The sequence below is a fragment of the Camelus bactrianus genome, chromosome 4 (genome assembly GCF_048773025.1).
Source record: "Camelus bactrianus isolate YW-2024 breed Bactrian camel chromosome 4, ASM4877302v1, whole genome shotgun sequence".
NCBI lineage: Eukaryota > Metazoa > Chordata > Mammalia > Artiodactyla > Camelidae > Camelus > Camelus bactrianus.
In genome coordinates, this window is record NC_133542.1 from 21,130,110 (window position 1) to 21,142,519 (window position 12,410).

Consider the following 12,410-nt stretch of genomic DNA (forward strand, 5'->3'; position numbering starts at 1 on the left):
TCTGGGAGGCAGTAGAACATAGTGTGAAAATCAAGGTCTTGAGGCAAGATGGATTTCAGTCCCAGCTGAATTTCCTTGGGCACATCACTTCAAGGACTCTGAACTTCAGTTTTCCTCGACTTCAAAACTGGGTGACTAATATTCATCTCAGGGCTGTTGTGATGAATAAACAAGACAGTGTTTGTAAAATGTAAAATCTTTGGCAAAGGGCCGAGATTTCAGTCAGCTGCTGCTATTATTATTATTATTATTATTATTATTATTATTATTATTATTATTATTATTATTATTATTATTATTATTATTATTATTATTATTATTATTATCTCTCCTTTCTTCTAATAGAAGCCGGTCTAGAAAGACCTAGACTTTCTGTGAGTTTGGATAAAGTATTTAATATTTTGGTACTGCAGTGTCCTCATTGGTGAAATGATTGTTAACCTAGCCCAGCCCCTGGCAGGTAACAGGCATTCAGCAGAATCACGTAAGGTGATGTTCAGGATTGAACAAGACGAGGAATGTGGGACACACACCAGGAAATGCACATACAACTCCCCTAAAATAGCACTTATAGCAAATGTATTTCAAAAATTTTTAAAGAGTTTTAAAAGAGTTTAATTTCCCTGACCATGTATAAGAAATAGCAACCAAAGTACATAATACTTCAGTTCTCAAAGCACTTTTATGCATTATTGCATCTAATGAGGTCACGCAGCTGCTAAATGACAGAGTCTGGAATCCTGACTCCAAATTATGTAATCTTTCCTCTTCATCACCTATTTATTCTATCAAACATTTGGAGATGCATTGTAGTGCACCTTCAGGTAAACTACTTGTACAGGATTACTTACAATAGATAGAAAAGCACATTATAGTCAAGAATTCTTCAGTGCTTAGGAACTAAGGTCCCCTCTATCTACAGCTGGCACTCATGTGTCATAAGGGTGTCAAATTGGAGAGAACAAGATCCAGGTCTTGAATACAGGGGCCATAAAGTCAAGAGGGACTTACTGAGGATAAACTCATTTGCATCCCAGTCCTATCTATAAATTAATGCAATGGTGTTGGTTTAAATTCCTCATTTAGGAAAAGCCTTAATATATCATTATCAAGCACCAAATAAAAGCAACCCACCCCACGGTAAAACCCTTGCCTTCTTGTAAACTCTTCTCTGCAGTAGATAGCACTTGGGAGAGATTTGTCAAATCTTTTAGATGCCCTGTCTTCTGGCTCCAGTGTCACTGCACTTGGCCTCAGTCCTCTACTTGATGCGGAACCCTGTGCTGCAGTCCAAACTCACCTTGTTTAGGTTCAGCGACCTCAGGGCCAGGCAGACAGGGCCAGGGACCTCTGACAGAGTGGCCCTCCTTCAGATGTTTACTCTTTCCTGTGGCTAATGGCCTACTCATCTCACACCCTTCCTGCCTCCTACAGGGCCCACTGTGAATGCATCACACTCTAAGACAACACTCCACATTTTTTTCTTGCTGGTTAGCTTGCTGGGGGAAATTAACTCCTTTTTTCCAGCCACCAAATTCTGAGAAACAGCAAGTGAGTTCTCGTCTCAGGTTTAGTTATATCTCCTCTTACTGCATGCTCAGCATTGGCACGATTTGTTTAATGGTGACAATAAACATAACCAGTCATGTGAGAACCATTGCTACCTATGTTCTGAAACCGTTAGATTTTATCCTTTAACACTTTATGGCTCCTCTAGAAGTTTCCACATGGGAATTTTTCTTTTTTTTTAAGTTTAGTTAGAGAAATAGAATTCTGACCTTGTCTGGTAGAAATGAAACAAGAAAGACATTATCCTTTCCTTTTTTTCTTTGCTACCAGCAAGCACAGAGATACAAAGAGACTAATAACAGCTTTGGTGGTCAGCATATTTATCGCCTCTGCCTTTCCTTTGTTCTCATTTTCCATTTCTTCATCTTCTAAGTTGGTTCAAGTAATTTTTGAAATGAGAAGGGTGAAAATAAATAATTACATATGTATGCAGTGAAGGCTTAGGGTTTTCCAAAGGCTTTCAAAAACACCATCAAAAAGAGAAGGGTCCCAAATATTTTGCTAGTATACTTGGGGAATAAACAAGCAGACCAAGCCTTCCTTTTCCACAAATCCATGACCTGAGTTGTGGTTCTCAAATTTCAGGGAGCATCAGTTTCTTCTAGAAGTCTTATTAAGCCTTCAGGCTGCTAAGCCCCATACCCCCCATATCCAAAATTTTGACTCAGTAGGTCTGGGCTGGGGCTTGAATGTGTGCATTTCCAAGAAGCTCCCAAGTGATACGGATGCTGCCCATCAGGGACCAAAATTTGAGAACTATTGACCTGAAGGAAATTTTCATCTTGTTAGAGAGACATACAAGTGAAGAAGATATTGATATAAGATCTTCTTAAACAAACTTAAGGAGAAGAGATGATAGAGACCAAGGATTGACATAGATATTGGAGAAAATAAAGGTCCAAGAGGATGGGGAAGCCAGAAACCTGGAGCTGCCCACAAAGGCTTTGAAAAGGGAGATAAGGCTAGACTTAAGCCTGAGATGGAAGCCAGGTGTGGAAGACAGTTCAAGCAGTAGAGTAGATTTGAACAAAGTCAAGAATCAGAGATGTTTACAGTGTGTCTAGTAATTGGTGCCCACAGAATGCCCCATCCAAAGAGCTCAGTCAACATTTGTTGAATAAATGAACAATGAAGAAATTTGATTGGTGGGAGCAATGATTTCTTCCAAGGAACAGTGAAGGTGATAGAGATGTGACCAAGGAAAGACTGAATTGTGATGAGTTTTAATGTGAAATCAAGGAAATCAAGAGGTTGGATTTTAGTTTTTTAAGCAATGAGAATTCATTGACATTTTGGGTAGCTTACTAACTTGAGAGAGAGGTATTTTTGAATATCTTTGTATAATGATATATACATATATTGTATGTATATATATTTTAATATTGACTTCTTGTGGTTTACCACCCAATAAAATCAACACAAAGGACGAGAGAGATCTCAAAGAAGGCATTCAGAGGAATCAGTCACAGACTGGCATATAGGGAAGAGGAGAGAAAGCCAATATAAGTCCTTATTTTCACGCCCAGATGAAAAGGAGAAAGAATCACTAACATAAGGAAGAGGGTTTTGCTGAAGAGATGATGTTTTGTTTTAAAGCCAGATATCAGGAGTAGGTGGGGGTGTCCAGCAAACAGTAAAGATGCCACCTTGAGTTTGGTAAGAAGACAGAGCTCGAAGTATAGAGGCATTCTTATGGAGGTGACAATCAGCCGTGACAAAAGCAACAGTAACCTTCATACCAGCCTTTCCTCCCCGACCACCTGTGCCTCTCCTGAGAACACTGACAACTCTGGCAGGTTGCAGCTGAAAGCCTTTCCCCCAGCACTTTGTCCTGGGCTGTCAGGGAGATGCGCACGAGTTGAGCAGTGGACGGGCTGGCTCCAGCCTGGGTCCAGAAGCCAGAGTGCTTCCACAGACTTCTTGGGGCCCGGAACTTGGCAACCCAACTCTGTGGCAACCCTGGCAGGACCCAGCTGGCAGCAGCAGATATGGCAACAGCGAAGCTTTCTGTCACCACACCCCGGGGGCACGTCCTGCCAAGAGGTGGAAGGGTCAGGGCAGGGCTGGAGCCCAGGCAGGCAACCCACTCCCACTAGACTTTGAGTGCAGTTGGAGGTAAACCAGGAGAAGAGATTGCTCTAGCAACCAAGGCCAGCAGGAAGGTCTAGGCAGCACTGAGGAAAGTTCAGAGGTAAGACGCCGAGGGGCCCTCTGGAAAGGAGAGAAGACTGGAGGACATTCAGGGCAGATGAGAAGTTCTTCTTTTAAGTTTAGAAAAGACATAGAAGAGAGAGGCACAGAGGGCTAGAGAAAGTTTTTTTGAGAACAGTATGATTTGGCAAACCACAGCTCTAGGGAAAAGCCCAAGGGTTTAGCCATCAGAGGGAGAGGATTGCGATTACACATAGTAACTAAAAGTAAATTAGAAGAAAATGGGCTCCTTAGAACATATACAAGTGAAACAAAAGAAAAAATGTGTATTGTGTACATCTCTGAGATGAAGGTTATTTAATCCACCTAAATGTGTGACAGATCACCATGTACATTTCCTGTGGGCTACTGAATCACAATCAGCACAGTATGTTTAAATAACTATATTTACACAACAGATCTGTTGTGTAAACAGCTTCCCAGTGTTCCCAATGTTCAGCCAGTTTGGAGAACTGATACAGAGGACACCCAGCGGTACCCTGATTCGGGCAGCTGTTTGGTCTTACTGCTGCAGCAGCAGAGAAGGGCTGGAGGAAAGCAGGAAAGTAAAAGACCCAAGTGGGACCTTGTGGTCACGAGTTGCATGATACAAATGGAAAGCAGGGTTCTGAAAATCTTTCAAGTTCAAAGATTGGGGATTTGGAAAGTGGAAAGGAAGTGGTATCGTTACGTTCGTGGTAATTTAGCAGTATGATCTGGAGGAGGAAATTGGACCAAACAAAATTTACGCTTTGAAAATGGCCTGAGAATGAAGAGGACCAATTTGCTCATTACTCCAATGTATGATGGAAAGTACAATGCAAGTTACAGTCGTGTTTTTATTTAATCATAATGAAGACACCATAAGGCAGGCATTATCACCATTGTACTGGGGGATGTTTACGCCCTCAAAAGTTAAATATCTCGTCCAGGTTTCTAACCCAAGCCTGTGTTCCTTCTGTGACACGGTCCTGCCACCACAGGATATTCTTGTATTCCTGTCTCTGCTCCTTAAAGCCAGGCTAGTGGAGATGGTCTGTCTGATAAGAACCTTAACTCCACTGCCACAGCTTGTATGGCTGAAGGAATACCAAGATGACCGTAAGCAAGAAACGATACTGTCACGCTTTCTTCTATGACAGGATACAGTGTTTACTCCACTGAAATAAAAGTAGGAATCAAACAAATGCATGGGCTAGAGTATTGTTTTTCTTCTATAATAGGAACTATGGGAAAAACAAAAGCAGACTTTGAACTCTCACCATGTTCTATAAAGACATATTACTTTAAAGTCAGAATGAGTCAGCCAAAGAGAGGTCATTCTTAGCTTTTCCTGAAGCTCTGTTTTCTCAAGCATACTCCCAAATATTATATCCTGAAAAAAAGCGTTTATGATGTCCAAAGTAAACCAGCCAGAGGCAAGAGTAGCACTCAAATGTCTTTTTAATCATTACTACACTTCCCCCTACTTCTCAGCATGTTAACCTAACTGCCAACCCACCAGGTGGTTGCGACAAGCAATTCAGTAACTTCAATAAATGTAAGAACATCAATATCACCAATGTATTAAAATCCCTAATCGTTGTCCAAAAGAGCACACTACCCAATAAAATTCTGAAAACAATACTATTTTAATGTTTTTAAGTTTATTTTTAAAAATTTTCATATACTTATGTGTATAAATTTATGTGTACACACAAACTTTTTTTTCAGATTTAATATAGAACTAGTGATCTAAAAAAAATACTCCAAAATAAAGTTCGCTTCTGAACTTCAGAGGCAGTGGCAGTGGTCAGGAGGAAAAGAGAGGGTCTCCATCAGGCTGGGGTGTGACCGTGGGTCTCTGTAATCTTCTAGGACCAGAACAAAGGCGTGCGGAGGGCCAGGCAGCCTTGGTCGTGTTGGCAGTCAAAGTTCAGCCTGCCCTGTTTTAATCCTCCTTGGACAGGACCAGAGTGCCAGGTGTGATTCTTTGGTTCTCTGCCCAGGTTTGCAAGTGGTGCCAGTCACATTCAGTCACAGCCAGAAAGAGCATCTTGATTGTGAGCATATTGTACTGAGTCAGAGGAAGCCCCAGCCAGGCACAAAGCTCTGGAAGACAGAGTTCCAGGCACTCTTTTAGGGGTAAGGTAGAATATCCTTAGGGTCCAAAGGAAAAAGTGCATTGTGATTAACCTAGGTATTGAATGAAATTAGAATTGATGCACTTGAATTGCAAATATTTTTTTCACAATGATAAATCCCAACAATATTCTTTATCCTTCAGTTTTTGCAATGGTAGCCTTTAACATGGGAAACTATTGTTTAATTGATCTTACGATTTCTTAAAATATTATCATTTCCTTCAAGGAAAAAATAAAAGGAAATTGACCTTCAGCAGACCATCCCATCACTAGCAATGTTGATATTGAAAGAAATGGACTGATCCGTCCTAAAATGGGTACTTGTTCATTCAAAAACATTTCTCCTCTTTTAAGTTATTTTGGCAATTAAGAAGAAAAAGAGCAATAACCCTTATTAAAATGATTCAGTAGGAGGATGTTTGCTATTACAGAGACAGTGCTTCAGAACTGAATAAATGTAAAAGTGAAACTTTTACTCATTATGAAAGAGTATCGTGATGTTTTCCTTTGGAAATATATTCTGCAAACGAACTTCTCAAAATATATTCTTTAAGTCCTCAAGAATGTATGACTATGGAAAAAAATAATTACCTTTTCAACTTGAGAGACGGAAAACTGTTGGAACAGTTTAGGCAGTACCTATCCAATAATAAAAAAAATGTTTCTTGGACCGCAATTCGTTCTCTAAACCTTCAAAAGCCTATCATTTATCATTAATTTTGAAATAAAACAGGAAATACCTGTACTAAGAGAACCTTTGAAAACAAGGAGAATAATTGGCAAGGAATATTTTGGGAGGCACTGACAATAATGTAATGCCTGGATTAGTCTTTCAAAAAAACATGAAATTGTAGCTGGGAGGCATATGTAGCTAAAGATTCAGCATTCCAGTGTACCTCAGTTCTCTTGATATTCTGACATGTTATTTAACAAAAAGCACATGGAAGATCTTCCCAGAACCCAGCTGCAGAGTTCCTATATGAATCAAACTTTGAGCGCTGTGACAGAGCTCATGGATACAACTGGCACAAAGACATTTAAGTGCTCTTGTGCCAGGCAGTTTTTGACAATGAGGAAAAACACTGTAAAAGGGTGTTATATATGTGTGTGTGTTTTTATGTATGTATATACGTGTGCAGATATAGCCTGCCTCATTCAGAAAAGGATAGCTGAGAAGGCAGAACTTATCTTTTAATCCGGCTTCATTCTCCAATTGCTAATATCAATCTTTGGGATATAAAATTTTGGAGGATTTTCATTCTGCTATCCATGTAAGTTGTCCACACTTACTTTTCCCCAAAAAGATCTTGGATTTTCCTACCTCTGTGTCTTTGCTTAAGCTGTGCTCTTAACTTAGAAGACTTTCCCTTTGGGCTCCTGCAGATAGATGTGATCTCCATTATATTATTTTCTCTTTCTTATGTCATTAATTTACCCTGAATTAAGCTTATTACCTACTACATTCTTCTCCTTTTTCCTCTTCTAGCACCCCCACAAACACTAAGTAGCAAATTTTTTAAAGGAAAATACTTTCTTTTCATCTCTATCACACTGCTTAGCATAGTGATTTTGCATATTGGGGATGCTCAGAATTGTTTGAGTTAGGGTAAATTTTCTGAATTAAATTGCTGAACTTATGTTCACTGGAATATGAAAATTCACTTTTGATGGTTCTCTCTTTTATTTAAATTGAAGTGTAGTTGATTTACAATGTTGTGTCAATTTCTGGTGTATAACAGTGATTCAGTTAAACATATATATATACTTTTTCATATTTTTTCATTATAGGTTATTACAAGCTATTGAATATAGTTCCTTGTGCTATACAGTAGGACCTTGTTGTTTATCTGTTATATATGTAGTAGTTTGTATCTGCTAATCCCAACTCCTAATTTATCCCTCCCTCTTCTTTCCCCCTTGGTAACCATAAGTTTGTTTTCTATGTCAGTCTGATTCTGTTTTTTAAATAAGCTCATTTGTGTCTTTTTCTTAGATCCCACGTATAAGTGATATCATATGATATTTGTCTTTCTCGCTGACCTACTTCACTTAGTATGATAATCTCTAGGCCCATCCATGTTGCTGCAAATGGCATTATGTCATTCCTTTTTACTGCTGTGTAGTATTCTACTATATACAACTTTATCCACTCATCTATTGATGGACATTTAAGTTGCTTGCATGTCTTGGCCATTGTAAATAGTGCTGCTGTGAACATTTGGGTGCATATATCTTTTCCAATTAGTTTTCGGTGGATATATGCCCAGGAGTGGGATTGCTGGATCATATGGTAAGTCTATTTTCAGTTTTTTAAGGAATCTCTGTATTGTTTTCCATAGTGGCCGCCAAAACTACATTCCCACTAACAGTGTAGGAGGGTTCCCTTTTCACTGTTGATGGTTCTTTGGGTCTTGTTTATTCAGAAATCATTTTTTTTAAAGATTTAAAATGAAATATTTAAGTTTTCTCTTCTTTTTTCCCTGTTAATTACTGCATCTCCTTCCTCCCTTCCTCCCATCCTCCCTCCCTTCCTTCCTTTCTTTCATCCATCCATCCATCCATTCATCTTTCTTCCAAAATTAACTGAATGCCTGTTATCCAACAGTTACAAGACACAAAGAAAATCTAAATCAAAATTTGAATTTAATAGTTCTGACAAAGCTATAAATCATATCCTAAAAAACAGATATTTAAAAACATTACCCCAAAATGCAAAGTAGTCAAAGTTTAAATCCATTCCAAGTCTTTTCTTAAACCAGTTCTTCTTCATGCCAGCACCTTTTCCATCAGATAATAAAATTATTCATAATATGATAATGGCTTAATCCTAAACTATAAATTTTAGAAATCAGATAGGGAGAGAGGTGGTTTTGCATTACCCTCACCCCAACCCACTGCCCCAGTGCCTAACATTGAAAAGACAGATTGCTTAACCTTCTAAGCTGCCTCAAAGGTCAAAGGGGAGTTATTCTGTCATTTGTTCACAAATATTTATTGAACACCTACTGCATGCCAGGCAATATTTTAGTTGCTAAATTTAATAAAAGAAAGGGGAAAAAAAGCATTTCAACCCAAAATGAATATAATTTGTTCTACCTTTGAAGGACACTGGCTTAATTCATGTCAGTGGGGAAATAGAGTTACCAGATAAAATACAGGATGCCTGGTTAAATGTGAATTTCAGATAAACAACAAATAAAATTTTAGTATAAGTATGTTCCATATAATATCTAGAATGCACTTATATTAAAAATTACTTGCTATTTAACTAAAATTCAGATTTAACGGGATGTCCTGTATTTTCATTTGCTAAATCTGGCAACCCTAGTGAAAAAGGACTGACTATATTGCTGGCTCCCTTTTGAAGATGCTGGTTGGGGCTGGGAGACTGGGGTACAGGACAGAGAGCCCACATGTAGCTGGCTGGCATGGAAAACAGTATGGAGTTTCCCTTGAAAACTAAAAATAGAGCTACCGTATGATCCAGCAATCCCAGAGCTGGGTATATATCTGGAAAAGATAAATACTCTAATTTGAAAAGATACATGCACCCCAGTGTTCACAGAAGCACAATTTACAATAGCCAAACATGGAAACAAGTGAAGTGTCCAGAAACAGACGATTGGCTTAAGGTGTGAGATAGATAGATAGATAGATAGATAGATAGATAGATAGATAGATAGATAGACAGACAGACACACATACACACACACACAACGGAATACTACCCAGTCATAAAGAAGAATGAAATATTGCCATTTGCAGCAATAAGGATGGACCTAGAGAATATTATACTAGGTGAAGTAAGTCAGACAGAGAAAGACAAATACTATCTGATATCACTTATATATGGAATCTAAAAAATAATACAAATGAATCTATATACAAACAGAAACAAACTCACAGAAATGGAAAACAAACTTATGGTTACCAAAGGGGAAAAGGAGGGGAGAGAGATAAATTAGGAGTATGGGATTAATAGGTACAAACTGCTATTCATAAAATATATAAGCAACAAGGATTTACTGTATAGCACAGGAAACTACATCTTGTAATAACCAATAATGGAAAATAATCTGAAAAAAAATATATGTAACTGAACCACTTTACTACATATCTGAAACTAACACAGCACTATAATCAACTAAACTTCTAGACTTCACTTTAAAAAAATAAAACCAAAAAAAAAAAAAAAAAAAAGGATCAGTCATACCTACCTGGCCCTTTTTGATCAGGACTCTCAGTTATCTGGAGTTTCTCCATTCCCTCTGGATCTCTGGGATTCTGTATCCCAGCTGGCTGTTGGGTTTGATGCCCTGCCAGCCCAGACTCCTGCTCTTTTGTAGCTGGACTCATCTGGAGAGCCATAGGTACAAACTTTGTCCATACTGGGAATGTTCAGTCTCTCTCAGCTGCAATTCTGAAGCTTTGCCTTTACTTTGTTCCTTTCAGTTTGGAACATTCCCCTGAGATCCAGAATCTACAATATATTGGATTAATCATGGTGCAGTTTTTCAGCTTCTCTCTTAGACAACCTCTTCTGCTCCTTCCCTTGAGGTTCACAGCTCCCTCCCTCAACCTTGGCTGCCAGCATACTTTGTCCCCATTTAGTCTTATCCACTAGCCTGTCTCCTGGAACCTGTACACAGACAATCCAACACTCCCCTAATTCCATATTTCATTTTCTGTCTTAGAGTTAAGAATGACATGCTTTAGACAAAGTGTCAGAGTTGCTCCCCTGCACCTCCACCAGCAAGTGCGTGGAAGAAAAAGATCACACATGATCACGCTCGCTGCTGTGGCAGAAAAACTCACTAACTTCTGCAGATACACACTACTATTTATAAAATAGATAGACAACAAGGTCCTACTGCATAGCACAAGGAATTATACTCAATACCTTGCAATAGCCTAGAATGAAAAAGAATAAGAAAAGGAATATGTGTGTGTGCATAAGTGAATCATGATGCTGTACACCAGAAATTAATATAACATTGTAAATCAACTATACTTCAATTTAAAAATTACATTCATCAAAATGTTAAAAGTAAATTTGAGAAAAATTTGCAAAAGAAACAAAAAAAAATGTATGTCTTGCTCACATAAAGAAAGGGTTGACAGCTGGCTTTTCTCCTCTATCTAATAACTCTGAAACAAGTGTCTTTCTATCCTATGGTTCTACTAACATCTCTTAGGGCTTCAGATTCACACACATTCAGTCCACATATTGGGAAAAAAGAGGGTAGGGAACTCAGCACATACTTCTTAAAAGTCTCTGGTGGAATCACATTTTCACCTAGAAGCAAGGGGCTAAGATGTATGTGGTCCCTGACCTGGCAGCTACTATTCCATGACAACTCTACACAATGGAAACCGATGTTGGACTGTCTCAGCCACCAATGATGATCTTCAGTTGTGTCAAATACACAGCTTCCACCCTAAGAAAAAATTAATGTGTAAAAATGTTAAGGTATCATCCTTCAACTAGACCAAATAAATTGTGAATAAAAGGCTTATGTAGAAAAGGAATGGAAAACAAAGTGATCTGAGGATTTTTTGAATATTCTATGTATAATGTCCCTTTCTCTATACATCTAACAGTATATAACTGATTTCTCAATCCCCTGTAGCTAAACATAAATAATTGAGATATAACAGCATGTAACCGGCTTCTTTTCTTATTTTATTGAAGTATAGTTGATCTACAATGTTGTGTTAGTTTCTGGTGTACAGCAAAGTGATTCAGTTATATATGCGTGTGTGTATATATATACATGTATTCTTTTTCATATTTTTTTCCATTATGGTTTTTTATGGTTTATTACAGGATGTTGAATATAGTTCCATGTGCTATACAGGAGAACCGTGGTGTTTATCTATGGTTTCTTAAGCACCTATAGCTAACCATACCCAGTGGAAATAAAGGGATATCTGAAAGCCTTCTCATTTTTGTTATTGCAGATAAGGTAGAAGCACAGAGGCATAGAGTTCTAAGAATACTTGCTAGGCAGATCTATTCGTTCAACATACATCAAGTGTCTACTATGTCTCAGTCATTATCACAGGCCCTGGAAACTTTAGAGCAATGAGCAGGGGCTCTGTTCTCAATAACAGTAAAAAGGGTATGTTGAAACAGTTCCATTTTTGAGATTAGAATGCTGGGTTTATCTTTTCAGAAAAGAGATCTGGATGTCAGAACTTGCTATGGTCTATTTGAAGAATAAAGCATTAACAAATATTGTATAGATTAACTGTATTGCTTAGTGGTAGAATCTATGTCTTTGATTATCAGGGTTGGTCATTTTATTAAAGGGTAGATAGCTGCCTGCATAATACACTTTGAGAAGGTATGCGCTGTCCTTGATAGCAAATCATTTTCCATGACTAGCTTGACTTGAAATTCTACAACTTCCTGAGAAGTTAACATATGGGGCTAGTATTGAGCGTCATCACTCTTAGCAGTGTTGATCAAACTGGTGGCAGAAAGAAGGGCTAAGGAAATGGATCAGATGATCAAAAATTGGAATA